Consider the following 19,534-nt stretch of genomic DNA (forward strand, 5'->3'; position numbering starts at 1 on the left):
CGTTGCCTCTGCACGCTGCCTCTGCACGCTGCCTCTGTACGCTGCCTCTGCACGCCACCTTAAATCAATGAAGTGACATAATATGGCAATTCAGTCACATTACAGGCCAGGATGAGTTTCTCATACGTTCAAAAAAAAAAAAATAATAATAATAATAATAATAATGTTTTATTTATACAACACATATTTATATTTCAATATTTAAGAAGTACTTTATTAATCTCTTATAGGGGAGACTTTGACTCTCTGTTATTAATCATTACACACATAGGCCCAAAACACACATGCACACATACAGCGCGTACAGACATGCAGCAGTTGTGCAGAGATGTCAGAGTGATGCTGACACGTAGCCGGCGCTCCAAGCACTCAGTGATTTGGTGCCTTGTTTAAGGGAACAGCGCCCCGGAGGTGACCTGGCACCTCTCCAGCTACCAGTCCAAACTCTATTTGGTGCTGGACTTCATCTGCTTTCAAAGCCAAGTCCCTGCAGACTCAGCTCCTGCCATCTCAGACCTCAGAGTTCTTAGTCCTGGGTCTCCACTGACCCTAGAATTGCCCCTGGAAGGCACACATTTTTTTAGGCCTCAAAATATTATTTAAGTAAAACAAGTGCAAAATTACTCTTTGAGTGAAATGTGCAACTGATGATGAGGTGTTGAAAGTTGACAGATCTTTGCTTTAAGGAGTTATAAGGTCAAAAGGTCAGGATGCTGCAAACAGTTACTGCAAAATAATTATTAATATTAAAACTATTATGATATAAAAGTGCTCTACTTGATGGAGACTGTTCCCAGCAGTTTAAGCAGTTTATTATATATTATTATATTATGTTTATTGTAATGATCTACCTGGGGTCCTAGAAACTGCAGGACTATATCCGGGATTATTTTTGCTACTTTTTACACAGCACTGCCACAATTAGACGTCTCTGGAATCATAATGTAACGTTAATAATATAATATGCAGTCGGGCCGACATTTCTTTGTCTGTAAATTACTTCAAGAAATAATTGTTTTCATGTGTAGCCCATATAACATAAACATGAACTATTTCCTTATTTGGTGCTTTACAAACACTTTATGGTCGTTCAAATGCAATCTCATTTAGTGGTAAGCGGAAGGATTCAATACTTTTCTGTATATTAGGTTATAAGGTGAGAAGAGAATAAAAAAATATTTAAAGAAGTATTTTATTTTAAATTATTAGTATTATTTCACCACTACAACAGTGGGGTTAAACAATTGTGGAGTAAAGAGAAATATAAATAAAACACATAGATTAGGTGTAATATAGTACCCAGCAGAGGTTCTACTGAAGCAGATGAAGGACACGTAGCACACAAAGGGAGCTTCAGTCCCACAGAGAAGAAAGTGAATTTCTTAAAGAACGTCTAACTTCAACACTGATCTCGTCAACTCCTCTAACATGGCAGGTCAGCCAGGTTATGGGATTGGACACATTAGGGATTAAGGATTAAAAAGTGGATTATAAAGGCCCCCCTGTCCCAGGATTTACTATGTGACATATTCATACATGTAGATGTGACTGGTCAGACTGGTTAAGAAGGAAGGGATTTCTTTTCTGAGCTTTAAGCCGGTCCAGCGGTGGACTGGCAGGTTTTAACAACGGAGCTTAGTCCTGCTGGAATGATGAATGACATGAATGATGATCAGGTTGTCAGACTGTGTCGGCAAGTAAAGCTGTCACTTGCCCCTGCTTCCTGAATTACCTTTTTTTGACGTAATAGTTTTCATATTGACTTCACCATTCCAAAGGTCCTTGTATTTTTTGGGGCCCAGGTACACAAAGATTTCGGAAACATCTAGGTATTATTATGCATGACGCTCAGAGAGTGACTTTCACTTTAACTTAATTTCTACATAGTTATTTGATGGCATTCCAAATGATCCTTGGAGGTCCCATGAGTCCTAAACGGGTTCCAGAAGTCACTGACGTACTTGTGGATGTTAAGATCATTCCACAAGACCTACCAGAGTTATAAAGGATGTTTAGGGACCTACAGGGATTGTTGAAATTGTTACAGTAACCAATGAGGAGGGTCTTTAAGAGTTCTCCAGAGGGATTTCACTGGGCTCCAAGAGGTCTTTGAAGGCTTTCCAGGGGTAGGGCCCTGCAAGTATCGAAAGGGTTTTAGGACTTCCTGGTAACCCTGCAAGGGTCATTCTGCAGGTCCCTTAGGGTTGTAGAGTGGGGTTAAGGGATCTCCGGGTGTCCTTGAAGAGGGTTCAGAGGCATCCAGTCGTCCTTAAGGGTGGTTCCAGGGGAATTCAGGGTATTTTAGAGGATTCACTATGGCCTGGATCAGATCTCCTCAAACAGGCCTGTGTAACCTGACATGTTTCAATACATATATATAAAAACTGTTTGAGTAAACAATCCCAGTGATTACAGAGTCAGGGAGGTTCGTGAGTGAGAGAATGATGGAGCGAGAGATTGGTCCGAGAATCGGAGCAGCGAGGGCGGTATTACATTCGCTTTACCGCACCGTTGTGATGAAAAGAGAGCTGAGCCAGAAGGCAAAGCTCTCGATCTTCCTGGCGATCTTCGTTCCTACCCTCACCTATGGTCATGAAGGCTGGGTCATGACCGAAAGAATGAGATTACGGGTACAAGCGGCCAAAATGGGTTTTCTCAGACGGGTGGCTGGCGTCTCTCTTAGAGATAGGGTGAGAAGCTCAGCCATCTGTGAGAGACTCGGAGTTGAAAGGAGCCAATTGAGGTGGTTCGGGCATCTAGTAAGGATGCCACCTGGCTGCCTCCCTAGGGAGGTGTTCCAGGCACGTCCAGCTCGTAAGAGACCCCGGGGAAGACCCAGGACTCGGTGGAGAGATTATATCTCCTCACTGGCCTGGGAACGCCTCGGGATCCCCCAGTTGGAGCTGACGGATGTGGCCCGGAGAAGGGAAGTTTTGGGTTCCTTACTGGAGCTGCTGCCCCCGCAACCCGACCCAGGATAAGCGGTAGACGATGGATGGATGGATGGAGGGAGGTCCGCATCAGCCATTCTGAGCCTTGCTAATTAAAACCTCACATTATCAGCGATTAAACACCACTCGCTGAATGAGTCTAATCACATAAATTGTCGACATATCATTTCACATACAAAACCAGAAATTATAGACTTGAATGTAAATGAAAAACAACAAGACACCGCCATCACCAGAGTCTCGGCTGCCGGCCATGTCAAAATCTACTGGTAATATCAGGATGTCTCCAAGTCAGGCCAAGCGTGGAATATAGAGAAAAAGAGGAACAAGGAGAGAGGTTGGGATAAAGAGATGGATGAGGAGAAGTGGGTGCAGCTGGTGCCCTTTGTCTCTCCAGTGCTTGGTCCTCTGAGTTTCAGATCCACTGGGAGGGCAGAGAAAGCCCCAGTAATGACATGCTAATGTGACTGTCATGAGAGAAAAGTAGAGAGATCGGAAATTGCGCCAATTCTCTGCCGTAAATGGGCAACATTGCAAAAAAGAGGGGAAATACTCCCCATGCTTTTTATATGAGAAGTGATAAAAGCCTTGATAAATCCCAATAAAAAGGGATTTGGATATATGAGGCGAGCAGATAAGAGTGAAATGGTGGAGTAGGGATGCAGGTGGGGGAGGACGGATAAAGGTGTAATTTTGGTTGGAAAGAGTGGAAGCGTACAAGGCCTGCTGGGAAATCTGCACATTGAGTTGGATGTTTTTTGACTTTGACTACCTGTTTTGAACTCTCTTATAAAGTAAACCAAAATGAAAGGTGGACAGAGTGACAATCACAATCAGACTGACTTATACTTTTTAAGTATATTTTTGCTTTAAATAGTGTGTGACAGTCATTTTCATCAAGTTAATTTTGTTCAGAGCAAAGAGGAATGTATAGCAGTGAATGATGGGATATGTAGTCTTATGTAAGTTTACATTGATCGCATTTGTTTGAAAGGGGAGACAATGTTTACTCTTCTTCATTGTAATCTTACTAATGCACCATTTTGACTTCGATATATAGTAAACATGACATAGGTGGCTCCTTTTATTTATGGTTGTACTTTCTTTACAGTCTATATTTGTTGATGAATGTCCCCTGCCCTGAGTTCCTCAAAGTACTTTGATTACATTACAGAGACCAAGTAATGTGTTGTGAAAGTATCTTAGTGCCTTACCAGTGTCTTCTGAAGTGTCTGACTAAAGTTTAGATTATGATTTAACCTTTGAACATGCTAGTACATGTCCTATTGTACTGTATGTGTATACGAAATGAAAAAGCAATAATGATTACTTTAGTAATGGATCTCTGAGGTACTTTTATGGAATAATGTCCCACATTCAGTGTCTCTTCTCTGAATCAAACATCTTGTCACAGTGTCTTCACCATCATGTGAACAATAAAGGACCATAATTACCACCAATCTCAAATCGGTACATTTGTTTTTGAAACTGCAATATGATTATTGCTCCAAAGAAAGCTGCCTCTTAAAAGTAATACAAAAAACAAAATGCCTATGCAATCTGCACAATGCAGCTAATTTGATTGTGTATTATTTTCAGGGTGTGTGTATTGACAAGTATTTAAAAGGACATTAGCATTATACATGCTTCCAAACAAAGAAACACCAATGAGCAAAATGGCTGTAGAATACTTTGCCATTGAATATAATTACTGCTACTCTTTATTCATTAAAATACATGGATCTGCACTTGATCCTCAATGTATCTCTTTCTGGAGTAAACAATTCTGCTTATTAAGAAATAAATGGTCCTCTCCAGAAATTAGCCCTGCTTGTAGTTGCTTTTTTTTATTTTAAAGATTATGTTTAATTAAAAGATTCCTGACTTTTACCCGGACATGCTCTCCTCTGCTGCTTTTACGAACAACATTTAAAGAGTGCATCAACATCAAGAACACTTTAGATATATGCATGTGTTTTTTATGTCTTGGTGGAATATGGTTTCAATATGGCCTTAATTCTGAATGAGCATTCACAGAGAAACATATTTTATGAATATCTTTTATAATATTTCACTAAACAAGATTTAAAAGACTTTATTGGCTTTTCACGTTAATACTATGTTGAATATTTAGCTTTTTATGTTATATGAATACCTGCATGTGAGAGATACAAAAGATCATGCAGGTAACGTGACATGTGTTTTATAACCTTTATTTAACCAGGATATGACCTCATTGAGATTAAAAATCTATTTTTCAAGAGTGTCCTGGCCAAGATAGGCAGCAGCACAGTTACAAACAAAAAATCAATCACAATCACAATACAATCACAATCACAACATTAATTAAAACATTTACAGACACAGCGGTCTGCTTCAATGTCTTTAAGAGTTGCCTTAAGTCTGAGACCAGCTCTCTGAGTTTCAGCTCATTCTGCAGCTGGTTTCAGGCAGCCGGAGCAGCGTAACTAAAAGCCCTTTTCCCAAGTTCTGTACGGACTTTTGGGACAGTTAAAAGAAACAAGTCCACGGAGTGAAGAGTACCCAGAATAGCTTTATAAATAAGGATGTGCCAGTGTTTCAGTCTACGGGTGGTCAGGGAAGATCATCCAACACGAGCATATAAGGTGCAGTGGTGCATCAGGGTTTTGAGGTTTGTTATGAATCTCAGTTGCCCGTGGTAGATGGTATCCAGAGAGCTGAGGCACTGAGACGATGCATTCATATAAACAACATCTCCATAGTCCAGCACAGACAGAAACGTTGCAGAGACTAATCTCTTTCTGACCTCGAAAGAAAAACAGGACTTGTTTCTAAAATAAAAACCTCATTTTATTCTTAATCTTTTCAAAAGTTCTAAAATGTGAGGTTTAAAAGAAAGAGAATCGTCAATGATAATGCCAAGATATTGAACTGAGACACAGATTCAATCTCAGTACCCTGTGAAGTGGTGATAGGAGGGAGGTTCAAGTGTTTGGTTTTTGCTTTCGAGATCATCATGAGCTTTGTCTTTCCAGCATTTAAAACAAGTTTCAAATCACACAAATTACATTGTACAATGTTAAAAGCAGTCTGGAGCCTGATTTGGGGAGGATGCAGAGCAGTAAATTACTGTGTCATCAGCATAAAAATGGAAATTTGCATTTAAAACATTGTGATTAAGATTATTTATATAAATGATAAATAACAATGGTCCTACAACCGATCCCTGTGGTACACCCTTGGATACATTAAGAGAACTAGAAGTTATACCTTCTGCCCGCACACACTGTGAGCTGCCTGATAAATAGTTTTAAAACCAACAGACAGCTTGATCTGAGAGACCTATACTGTAGAGTCTTTGTGACAATAAGGCATGATCTACTGTATCAAAAGCCTTGGATAAGTCAATAAAAAGTGCTGCACAATGTTCTCTATTGTCTAAGAAATGTATAAAATAATTTACTACTTTTAAGGCGATCGTTGTAGTGCTGTGTTTTTTCATAAAACCAGATTGAAGGTCAGATAAAATATTATTAGTCTTTAAAAAGTACTTTAATTGTTGACTTACCAATGATTCCAGCACTTTATTTAAGACAGACAATTTGGAGATGGGTCTGTAATTGTTTAGGAGAGGTCACCCCCTTTCAACAGTGGGAGAACAAAAGCAAAAGGGGAATTTCGTTTGTCTCCAGGGATAGATTGAAAAGATAGGCCAGGGGCGAGGCGAGGAAATCAGTTGAGCTGTGTTATATTTTTTAATTCACGTACACAGCATGCACATGAAAAAGTGGGTGTTTCTTTCTTCAAAATGATCGGTGCTGTTGCTAAACTCGTGCTAACTGCCAACTGGTCTACGCCTGGTGAAAGCACCTTCCGGTTGTGAGGACGAGAGTCATTCGCATGTTTCTTTCACTTTGAATGTAATCCAATAAACAAACTATAAAACAGACAACGTAGCTGCAGTACTGACAAGCCATTCTTACACATTGCACCTTCTTAAGGAAATATTTTTATAGAAGTTTGTATTCTTTTTATTTTTGTTATGTCAAATAATTATTAAATATTACTTCAACAATTCTTTACGGCCAATTTATTTACCAGATCTGCTGTTTGAGTCCCTACTGTTAACCTACAGCTGAGAAATAAAACAAGAGAACAGACAGTAATATTGGGCAGAAAAATATCGAGGGGTGTGAGGGTGTGTGTTTGTGTGTGTCCTAAATATGACAGATGAGAGTAAGGTGTGGGTGTGTATGAACACCTAATTGGCCCAGATATCACAAAATAAAATATTCATGTGGAGGCTCTGCGTCTTTTGAAAGGGGAATCTGGTGTGTAATAATGAAGTCAGACTTTTTTTTTTCTTCCATGCGGCCCATTGATACACTTAAAAGTCGCCATGTGACACCTCCAGCCACCCACACACATATAGAGGCCTCTGTGCACAAACATACTCAGAAATCCTTATGAAGTAATGCATACACATAAACCTGTGATCATAGCAACTTCCTCTCGTATCCACCTTTGACTGTGCAGACAATAATATGCATCGCCAAAGTGGATTTTACCAACAAGATCTGTGATCACTGCAAGGTGGGGAGCAGACTAAAGTGCAGAACTTCCATCAAAGTGTGGAACATGTTAAAGGGCCTACGAAATTATATTTTGTCCGTATTATTGGCCTTGGTATATGATAGAGGTTGCATATCTATTGTGAAATGTGCCATATATATATTTTTAATATTGATGTATTCGTAATAAATCACGATCATAACAGCATAAAAATGACTTCCGCTAACAACAATCGAACGCTGCGCCGAGAGCATCCATTTCGGCAATGTTCTGTCACGCGTTCCACCCACTATTAGTTTGTTTTCACCTTGTCAGTAATTCTCTTATCATTTCAGATTCTGGTTCATCCTCACTGCCTGCAATCAACTTATTCCCCTCACCTGGTTTCCACAGCCCATCTCCTCACCTGCTTCTCATTCCCTCATTAGTTCTCTCAGAGGATATATACCAGTTCTCTCCCACTTGTTCCCTGCCAGATTGTCTTGTGTTTTCCTGCCAAGCTCTCCAGCGATCGTCTAGTTTACCTGTTTAGTTTTCCTGACCTGCCCGTTTTGACCCTGCCTGCCTGTTTCTGGACTCGGATTCTTCTGCCTGCCCCTTACTGGATTTGTTTGCCTTTTGGACTGATTTACCGGTATTTGACCCTGCCTGGATTACTGAGTAAACTGAACAATATTACATTCTGCCTGTCTCTGTGTCGTGCTTTTGGGTTCAGTTCTGTCGGTTCTAGCGAACCTTACAGTACAATCTGGCCAACATGGACCCAGCCGACTCAGCACCATCTCAGACAGCGCCGCCGACACCAGTCGAGATGATACAACGCCATGAGCAACAGCTGATCTCCATTACGGAGGCTATGCAGGCGATGTCTCTTCGCAACAAGCGTAGCTTTGCGTCTCTCCGGGACCACGTCACGAATCTCTCCACTACGGCCCGGAGTCCGGATACTACTGCTGCCTCCAGATCGGGATTGTCCGACTGATTTGGATGAGCTGGTGGCTCTCTCCATCTGTATCGATGGACGTCTGCGGGAACAAAGACAAGAGAGGGCTCGGTCTGCTGTTCCTCAAGCCCCGTTTCATCAATCTTTTCACTCACGGGGGCATGCTAATGAGCAGGTTACCGACACTCTCTCCGGCTCTCCAGAGCCAATGCAGCTTGGACGGACTCAGTTATCCATGGCAGAACGACAGCGCCGCCTGAGGGAGAACAGCTGTTTGTACTGCGGTCAGGATGGTCATTTTGTTTCCTCCTGTCCTGTAAAAGACAGGGCTCACCAGTCATCCAGAGGGCGCTGGTGAGCCGACTTACTAACTTTGAAATGCTCTCTCGACCGTTGACACAGGCCCAGCTATATTGCTCAGGCATAAGACACACAGTTTCTGTCCTCATTGACTCTGGTGCTGATGCTAGTCTTTTGGACATGACTCTTGCCTCTCAGCTGGGACTAGGTCGGGAGGCTCTGGAGAGGCCCATTAATGCCACAGCACTAGATGGTCGTCTACTTTGCAGGGTTACACACCGCTCGACTCCACTCCAGATGACCTTGTCAGGTAATCACAGCGAGAGTCTCAACTTTCACCTTATCCATGCTCCACATCAGCCTGTAATTTTGGGGTTTCCTTGGCTAAGGAGACATAATCCACACATAGACTGGTCTTCAGGAACTATATTACAGTGGAGTGCTCATTGTCATGCTGTCTGTCTTAAGTCTGCAACCCCATCTACTCCTAGTCTGCCTGTCACCTCTGAGTTTCCCGATCTTTCTGGAGTTCCCAAGGATTATCTGAATCTTAAGGAGGTGTTTAATAAGACCCGGGCCACCACATCGAATCTATGACTGCGCTATTGACCTGCGTCCAGGTACTTCCCCTCCCAGAGGTCGACTCTTATCGCTATTGGCTCCTGAGACCAAGGCCATGGAGAGGTACATCAATGACTCCTTGGCTGCAGGAATTATCCGACCATCTTCGTCTCCAGCCGGAGCTGGGTTTTTCTTTGTGGGAAAGAAGGGCAAGACCCTGCGTCCGTGCATCGACTACAGCGGACTCAATAACATCACCATCAAGAACCGGTACGCTCTCCCGTTAGTTTCCTCTGCTTTCGAACTGTTACAAGGTGCTACTATGTTCTCCAAGCTCGACCTCTGCAACGCTTACCATTTGGTGAGAATCAGGGAGGGGGACGACTGGAAGACTGCCTTCAATACTCCTCGTGGACATTATGAATATCTAGTCATGCCATTTGGTCTCACTAATGATCCTTCCAGGGATTAGTCAATGATGTTCTTTGGGATCTGCTCAACGTATGTGTCTTTGTGTACCTGGATGACATTCTGATTTTCTCCAAATCTAAGCGGGAGCATGTGACTCACGTACGCCTAGTTCTCCAGAGGCTTTTGGAGAACCGTCTGTTTGTGAAGGCTGAGAAATGTGAATTCCACACCTCAGAAGTATCATTCCTGGGATTCATCGTCAACACAGGTAACATCCAGATGGATCCGACCAAGGCTGTCACTGACTGGTTGTCTCCTTCCACAAGAAAGGAGCTTCAACGTTTCCTGGGTTTTGCCAACTTAACGTAATTGCAGCTCGGTAGCAGCTCCTCTCACCGCCCTCACCTCCCAGAAAGTGCTCTTCCGATGGTCCCCTGTGGCAGAGGAGGCCTTCTGTAAATTGAAGTTACGTTTCACTTCAGCTCCCATTCTCATATTCCCAGATCCCACTCGCCAGTTTATCATGGAGGTGGATGCTTCGGACACCGGTGTGGGGGCAGTTCTTTCTCAGCGATCGGCTGAGGATCAGAAGGTTCATCCTTGTGCCTTCTTCTCCCGGAAGCTGTCTCCGGCAGAGAGGAATTATGATATTGGGAATAGGGAGTATTTTCTACTTCTGACATCAGAACACGGCGTCGGGTGTTTCCGGTAGCGGCAATGTAAACATCGGTGGTCGACATACTAAATCACGATATATTAAATACTGCGATCATTGTGTCATAAATAACACATCATTTTACAACAAATACAAAACAAATAGCATTTACTATCATCAGTAGAAATTCATGTTTATCATTTTGTAGGCCCTTTAACATCAATATGTTCCAGGCAGGGTAGGGAAATCTGAAAAAAAATAAAACAACAAACCAGGCAAAATCTGTTAGTGAATTCTGTATCACAGTTTAACTTTTAGTGAACTTTTAGTGTTTGTCACTTCCAGGTCATCTTGTGCTTAGGTGTCATGGTATTGGTTGTTCATTGAAAGGTCATCAACAAACAAGGTAAAGGTGTAAACTAAGGGTGCTTCCACACCTACCCTGTTGAGGTTCAGTTGAACTTTGAACGAAGCAATGGGCTTCAAAATCTGATCGGCAAGCAGCATCCAAGGTAGCGGTGAAGGCTTTTGGCATCTTCACTGTCTTGAGAGGAAAAGTAAAGCAGAGTAGAGACTCAACTTTGACTGGTGTAAAAGCTGTCAGTCAAATTCTGGTGGGTATTAAACAACCAGGGCAAGACCCCCTGAAAAGGTCCCAAGCAGACTAGTGGTTTGCTTGTGGTGTGAAAGCAAAGTAGACCAGCCACTGGACTGCATGGTACTAGATCAGGGGTCGGGAATCTATGGCTCGCAAGCCATATATGACTCTTTCGATGACGCGATATGGCTCGCAGACAATTTTGGATGTTGACATGTCCTGTTTCCACGTCAACTGCAAACGGATTGCTGAGCAGTTCATGCGGGAACACAGCGGTGGAGATGGTTTGTCAGTGTTTGGAAACACGTAGTGACCAAAGTTTCCGTAATGCATCAGAGTCTCCCACTGCATCTTCTCCCGCATCCTGCACTAATCCGCTCTTTTCATCACATAGCAGGCTCCGTCTGTCGTCAGTCAGTTTGTCCCGGGGCAGTTTCATTTCATTCACACATTTAGATACTTCCTCAAATATGTATTTTCCCGTGGTTGTGCTATGCATTGATTTAATTACCAAAACCGGCAGGCCAGTTATGATAGAAAAATTATATTTTCTCGCGGGTCAGATATAATTGTGGCCTTAAGTTTGACACCAGTGCAGTAGACACAGAAACGTGCACATAAATTAGATAAATGACATAAGTGTTTAGTTTATTTAATAAAAGAGCACCTGTTCAATGTGAAAAGTGAGTTGTGAATATTAAATAAATAAAAGGGCGCGGGGTTCCGTTGGGGGGCACAGACAATGGTAGGGGAAACACTGATACCGCTTTTAGTACTCGGAGACGTGATATACTTAAAACTCAATTTTATTAAATATATGGCTCTCAAGGAAATACATTTAAAAATATTTTGCTTTTATGGCTCTCCCAGCCAAAAAGGTTCCCGACCCCTGTACTAGATGATATGTGATTTTTAGAATGAATGAAAACATTAACCGGTCGTGTGATCATGAATCAGACCAGAACAAAAAGGCATAAATTAATCTTTTTTTGATTAAAGTTCAATCAAGCCCAAGAGTAGGCAAGACTAAATAAACAGAAACTAGCCGATAATGGAAACGATTTGATTCAGAAATACAGTTTTCCCTCCTCTTTGTATTTCAGAACTTGTTTTGCCAATTAAAAAGCTCCAAATTTGATGCCACATTTGGTCAGTATTTAGATCCTCTACTATGACTACATTAAGGCGCTTCTAAGCACCCGTACTGTGTCACCAAGTAAAAGACATCTGACACTTGTTCCCAGCTTTCCACTTTCTTATTATGAGGTACTTTGGACAAAAGCATCTGCCAAATGAATGCTAAATGTATGATAAAAGATACCTTTAATCTATCATTTAGGATACAATGAACTTCACAAATATTCTCAAACCCAAAGACACATTTTAGCCACTCACCACCTGCTCCCAGAATGTGTCTGTTTTGGTTGTTGCTCTGGTGAACATTGATTCCAAGCAGCATATCTAAGACACACTCTTGTGATTGATATTGAGATTGAATTTTGCTAATTCTGACGATTTCAACCCTCCTAGAGTCTCTTTGTCTCACACACAGCAGCCAACTCGGTCTCCTTTCATCCCCACTGGAGCCACTACTGAGGACGCCCATGAGGAGGAGGTGAAGTGAGGCTGTACACCCACCTCTTGCTCCTGGATGCATTGCAGAACACACCATGACCTCTCTCCACCCTGGAAACCTTTGGAACCTGCTCACACACATGTACATACTGATTTTCCCATCACACACCCAGCCCCTAAAGCTCTGGCAGAGAGCAGCACAGGCCTTGGCACAGTGTACCTTAATATGTGACAGATTTGAGCCTCCTGCCACTGCTGGGTGGGCGATGGACAGGCAGAGAGAAACAGAGAGAGAGACTTTATCAAGCAGGGTGGATTGTAGGATTGGCATATGTTGTGTGTTTCTGCAAGGCCTTGGCTGGCCGGCCGAGGACTGAGCACTTAGGGCCTCCCTGAAGAGATGCTGAACAGAGAGCAAAGAGAAATTAAAAAAACATAACAACAATGGGGGTTTTGCCCTTTGTATGGACAATTAATTAAAATCCATTTATTTCCTCCTTTTATTCATTTTATTTCTCCGTCTCTGTTCTGCTCAACAAAAGCTTGTCAAAGCTGGCCACAGAGAGCGGGGAGTGTGGCCAAACTGGAGCCGTCCCATCTAAACCGCAACCAGCTAACAGCCTTCAAGAAGGTGCTGAATGGAAGAGGAAGAAAAATAACGGCTGCTCTGCATTAGAGCGCACAGAGCCAACTGATGGTCTCTATAGGCCCACAGCACCATCACACTGAAGCTGGCTCAAGTTAAACATCTATTCAGGCAGTAATTGGTCTTCACAAGATAAATAAACAACAAATGTAGTCACATTTTATCCTGTTATCATTACATTATTTTATGAACACAGCTGTTCTATCACATAGAAAAGGGTTTACATAAAAAAATAGTGTTTCAGTTTAGTATTTTATTCTTCTGTAAAAAGCAAATATTCATGTCCAGACATTTGTCTGTGGCTTCCTAAACAAACTTTACCAAAACAATTAACATGAGCGGCTAAGTTTTGGCAACGATAGGTGTCATGGTTACAAGAAACCAATATTGAGTGTTGTGGATATGGAATCGCAGCCACAGGTTTCTCCTCCCTGAAGTAACACATTTCAAAGTCAAATGAGTTCATTCATTCATTCGATCTACAATCCCAAGATCTATGTGTTTCTTTTGCATGATTTTGGCCCTGGTAATTTCACTAATTAATTTCAACATTAATAAATACCAACCGATAGCTGTCATTATCTTGACAGCGCTGAGATTTGAGAGAATTTGGAAGAAAAGTGGGACATTTAGCATTTATATAGCGCCTTTCTAGTCTTCTAGACTCAAAGCACTTTCTTCACAAGACGTGTCAACATTTACAAATCAACACTCACATTCATACACTGATGGATATCTGCCTATTACCTGACCATCCATTTCCGTGTAACCCTTCTGCACAGACTTCATAAAGTCATGGTCTACTACAGTTATGAGACAAGAGAAGATGATCATTGAGGCAAATTATTTGCATGAAGGCTTCGTTTGTTCTGATTTCTCTAGATCAGGAAAAGGCTTTGCCCGGGTTGAACACAACTTCCTCTGGAAAGTGATGGAGAAGTTTGGGTTCAGCCCTGGTTTCATAGCTAAGATCAAGGTGTTGTACAGTGAAGTTGAGAGTGTGCTGAAGTTCAATGGTAGTCTGTGTGCTCCTTTTAGAATGTGTAGAGGGGTCCGGCAGGGCTGTGCTCTGTCGGGAATGCTCTATGCGCTCTCCCTTGAACCTCCCCTCAGGAAAATACGCTTCACGGTCTGCTTTTACCTGGTTTTAATGGCAACATTGTTTTATCTGCCTGCGCGAATTACATTATTGTTATTGTTAGAAGCCAGAGGGATGCAGACATTTTAACCAACAATGTGAATAGTTTTGGTTTAGCATCGCCTGCAAGGGTGACCTGGAAGAAAAGTGAAGCCCTCGCTGTCGGGTAATGGCGTGGCGGTCTCCCAGTTCTTCCCCAAAGCCTCACCTGGAGAAGAGATGGAATAAAATATCAAGGTGAGTTTTTAGGTAAAGAGAATATAATCCAGAAGAACTGGGAGAACATCACTGAAAAGATTGAGGGAAGGATTTCCAAATGGAAATGGCTGCTCCCTCAGATGTCTTTTAAAGGCATGTTTTGGTTTTAAACATTGTGGCATCCCAACTGTGGCACAGTCTGACCTATGTAGACCCTCCCTCAGGCCTTTTAGCCAAAATACAGAAGAAAATGGTAGATATATTTTACCATAAAGTGCAAAAAAGGTGCCCAAAGTCTGACTCTGTGCACTGGTTGTTGTAGGAGCCTCTAATTCACAGAGCCAGGCTGGATATCAGCAGCAGCGACACACCCGATCTTATGGTGGCGCTGTGCAGGTCCAGGACCCTGTGCTTACAACAGTTTGTGGATGCAGTGGGGCCAGCACTGAGCAATGCCCGGGCCCTGGGCTCTCTGCTGGGTCTAACCTCTATCCAGGTGGCTCTGGAACCAGATGCTTTCTGGAGAGGAGAGGAGCCACCTCACCAAATACAGCCAGGGAAAGACTGATCCATACCCAGCAGACCCATTTCCAGAAATCTACCTGAGCCCAGGGCTGGGAGAACTGACCGGCCCCCTGCTCAAGGTCACTTACACGGACAAACTTTATATGCAAACTGTGTAAAAAGCATCAACAGAAAAGGCCTGTGCAACAGACCCTCCACTGTGTGGGGCAACAGACTGGGTGGAGGAAGTGGACCGGGCCCACAGTGGAGGATTTTATATGGTGCTATCGCTTCCAACGCTTTTATTTTGGTTAATAATTATTATTCCTGCTGTTCGTAACAAATGTCCATTTTGTAAACTATGTGAGACTTCCATGTTTTTACTGAGTGTAGGAGACTCACAAGTTTCTTCTCTCTTTTAACATTGGTTTTTAGTCTTTTCAATGTAGTTTTTACTGAGAGTGTTTTTATCATGGGAGCTGCCTACAATAAAATATAACAAAGAAAAGTGGCAGCTCCTAAACTTCTTCTCAGGAGAAGCCAAAATGGCAATTTATGTAAGCAGGAAGAACACAGTAGAAAACAGAGAAGGGCAGGAGGCCCGGTCAGACAGACTGGTCTGTAATCAGAGCCAGACTCTGGATGGAGTTCAGATTTTACAAACATATTGATGATCGACTTTTAAACAGCGTTGGTGCTACAAAAAGATTTTTAAAAAAATTATTGGATAATTTAAATTTTAAAACAGAAATGTATTTCTTTTTGCAAATTAGCATTTTATTTTGCACTGTTATATATGTACATACGTTTTTTTTGGTAATTTAGTCATTTTTGTAATTATTGTTTAACTCAATTGTATATAGTACTTATTTTAAATTATTTCATATATATTTCTATATAATTAAATGTTGCGGATTTTGCTGAGCTGACATACTGTCTCTCTCACAGACATTTCATGGTAGTGTACCCTGTGTTAACTTGCATATGACAAATAAAACTTGAAACTGAAAAATATGAAAAACATATAAGTAAAGTGTAAAATACAAAATAATCCCTCTCTCTCTCTCTTCACACAGTTCCATCCTCAGTCCCAGTCTCATGCAGCTCACACGGATCCAGTAATGAATGAGCCGACACTAAAGAATATAAATCTTTGTAATTATTTTAGCAAGTGCGCGGTAAGGTAGCTAGAAGCTGCTTTAGGTTGGGTGTAAGTAGAAGGATTGACGAGCGTGTTGCTCGGCTCACCTGTCCCGTTACAGCGTTAGAGGTTCTGCTGATGATGTGAGGAGGTGTGTGATGTGCATCTGCTGTCACCTGAAGCCTGGATCATTGTTCTTAATGTTGTAACAAATTACCAATGCTGTTGTTTTTCAGGACAGGTGTCTTGTCCTAAGTCACATCAATTATAACGTGATGACAAAAAAAGTCCAGAACCACTAAGAAAAAAGCAAACATAACCCACTCCATAAATGTGGTATTTTTTAGTTGTGTATCAAATGACATTGTGCACTTTTGTTAAGCAACATGCAGTGCCAATGCCTCCGGAGGGGGGGAGAGTTTGCGTCCCATCATTGAACAGAATCCAGGGTTCTTCAGATTCATCCAGCTTCAACATTGTGTGTGGTGACAGGGTTAATTTAGTATGCATGACATGAAGGCATGAATACACTTTGCTGTAAGGCACTCAAATCATATTAAAGAGTTCATTATTGATCAAATAACCTTTAGCCTGCCTTTGCTTTAAGAAATACTGTCTTCATCTATATTTCCTCCGCACGGTCCAGAAGTCTTCTTTAAAGTTCAGACTTAACTTTTTAACTAGTCTTAACCACTCGTTCCTCAGTTCACGTCCTCCAACACTTGTCTCATCCATCTCTCCCTCTCTCTCCTCTGCTCCCTAACATATGAGTTCTTAATGTTGAACAGTTGCTCTTGAATGTGCCCTTCACAGACCACATGGTCTAGAGATGGGGTGTGGTTAACAGGTGTCAGGTGTTGCAAATCAGTAAATGACTACTTGCTCCAGATGCTCAGTGTGTGCATGCCGGTCAAACCAAACCGATTGCTGTGTTAATTATTCCTCCTAAACATTTAAATCGGTGTTCCAACCCTGCTTCATTATGGCAGCTTCAACACTTAATCTGACAGTAAGAAGCCCTCTCTGCCTTTATAATAAATGGAGTGAGTCTGACAATAGTCCAAAACCGCCATCAGCCATGATGCTAATAGTCCTCTGATTCTGCCACTGATGAGGGTAGCAGAGTTGACTGGTGCACAGAGAGGCCAAGAGGAAGGACTGGGATGCCATCACCAGGACACTCAGACTAGGCCCTGAGGAGTAACTCTAAGAGTAAGGCCAAGATGAAGACAAAGAGGCTCAAGAGTATGATTATAAAGCTGAGGAATGGACATTGCATTAGAGAACATGTAGAAAAGAAAAGATTGCAGCACCCAGGAAACCAATGTGGGCCGAGGGAGGACATGCAAACGTCAGGTTGAGGCCATTCTACCCAATGTGTAATACAGTGCTGACAAAGTCACCACCGGGCTTTTATTGAAGTGCATGTCTGGTTTGATTAACCTGCACTTTGAGCACTACCAAATGATCAATGCAATTAGCTATTTACTTAAAAAAATACATATTTTGTGTTACAGGCCCATTGAAAGAGCAGTGCAATGCTTCCATAATGTGACGTGTTTCCTTATATATATAGTTAAATGTATAGTTACAGGACGCATGTGATCAAAGCCTTCAAGAATCTAATTAAATTGCTCAAAGGTGAGATAGACTTAGTGAACGCAAACTCTCAACAATCAAATTCAATAAAGGCTCATCTCATCTTATTGACTCCAAATGCCTCGCCTCGTCAACATTGCGTGGATGTCTGGGACAGTGCCTAGGGGTTGGCAGACCGGGGTGGTGGTTCCCCTATTTAAAAAGGGGGACCAGAGAGTGTGTGCCAACTACAGGGGTATCACACTGAGGGGGTCACTTCTGAGGGCCATCCAATCCCTGTACGCCCAAAGCGAGATTTGTGTCCGGATACTCGGCAGTAAGTCGGACTCGTTCCCAGTGAAAGTTGGCCTCCGCCAGGGCTGCGCTTTATCTCCAATCCTGTTCGTGATTTTCATGGATAGGATATCGAGGCGTAGTCGTGGAGGAGAGGGGTTGCAGTTCGGTGACCTGAGGATCTCATCGCTGCTCTTTGCAGATGATGTGGTCCTTATGGCATCATCGGTCTGTGACCTTCAACAGTCACTGGATCGGTTCGCAGCCGAGTGTGAAGCGGTTGGGATGAGGATCAGCACCTCAACATCTGAGGCCATGGCTCTCAGCAGGAGGTGGATTGCCTACTCCCGGTAGGGAATGAACCCTTACCCCAAGTGAAGGAGTTAAAGTATCTCGGGGTCTTGTTCGCGAGTGAGGGGACGATGGAGCGAGAGATTGGCCGGAGAATCGGAGCAGCGGGGGCGATACTACAGTCACTTTACCGCACCGTTGTGACGAAAAGAGAGCTTAGGGTACAAGCGGCCCGATCCCGGATAAGCGGTAGATGATAGATGGATGGATGGATGCCTCTTTTGTAAACTCCCACATAGCAGAGTTAAATACAACTGGCTGGTGCAACACAACTGATAAACTACAAGGTGATTCTGGTCAGCGGTGAAAATTCACTTGTTCACCAAAGTTGAACTGGATAAAGAATTACTACGCCCAATTCTGTGAGAATGTATATATTTTGCAGAGAAATATCTCTGTTTACAGCATTGGTGTGACTGGACATTTATTCTGGAAGAAAATGTAATCCATTCCAGTGAATACTTTTCCAAGTGAAATGTATGAATTGCTTTAATGTATATACATTTATGCCACACATTCTGGTTCGGTTTGAGTTTTAGTCCTGCTGTTGGAAATGTGACTGCTGGTTATTCAGACTCTCCTGGTGTTCACAAGTGTCTTTACTGTGGATGCAAAGTGACCTGTTTGGTTGGAGAGGACCAGGTTTCCTGTTTCATATGCAGACAGAAAGAGTCAGGATGAAGGCTTCCTCCTCCTCCTCATGTCCAGGTCTCAGCTGTGGACCAGACAGTGAAGAAGGCTTCAAGGTGGACGTGAGTAGAGGAGGCATTTATGCTGCTTACACACACACACACACACACACACACACACACACACACACACACACACACACACACATATACAAACACACACACACACACACACACACACACACACACACACACACACACACACACACACACACACACACATCCATGATACTCACTCCCAAGGGCTTCAGAGTAAAGTCATACACTGCTTTCATTGAGGCCAGTGGTGGATGGTGGATGAAGCAGGGAGCCAATGCGGGATTTGAATAATTCTGCATCATAGACACACACTGAGAACATAAAAAGAACATAAAAGAACATAAAAAGGTGTGTGGAATACAAGACAAGAGAAGCTGGTGTTGGAGAGACATCATCACCGCAGTGACA

The sequence above is a fragment of the Cottoperca gobio genome, chromosome 22 (assembly GCF_900634415.1).
Source record: "Cottoperca gobio chromosome 22, fCotGob3.1, whole genome shotgun sequence".
Lineage (NCBI taxonomy): Eukaryota > Metazoa > Chordata > Actinopteri > Perciformes > Bovichtidae > Cottoperca > Cottoperca gobio.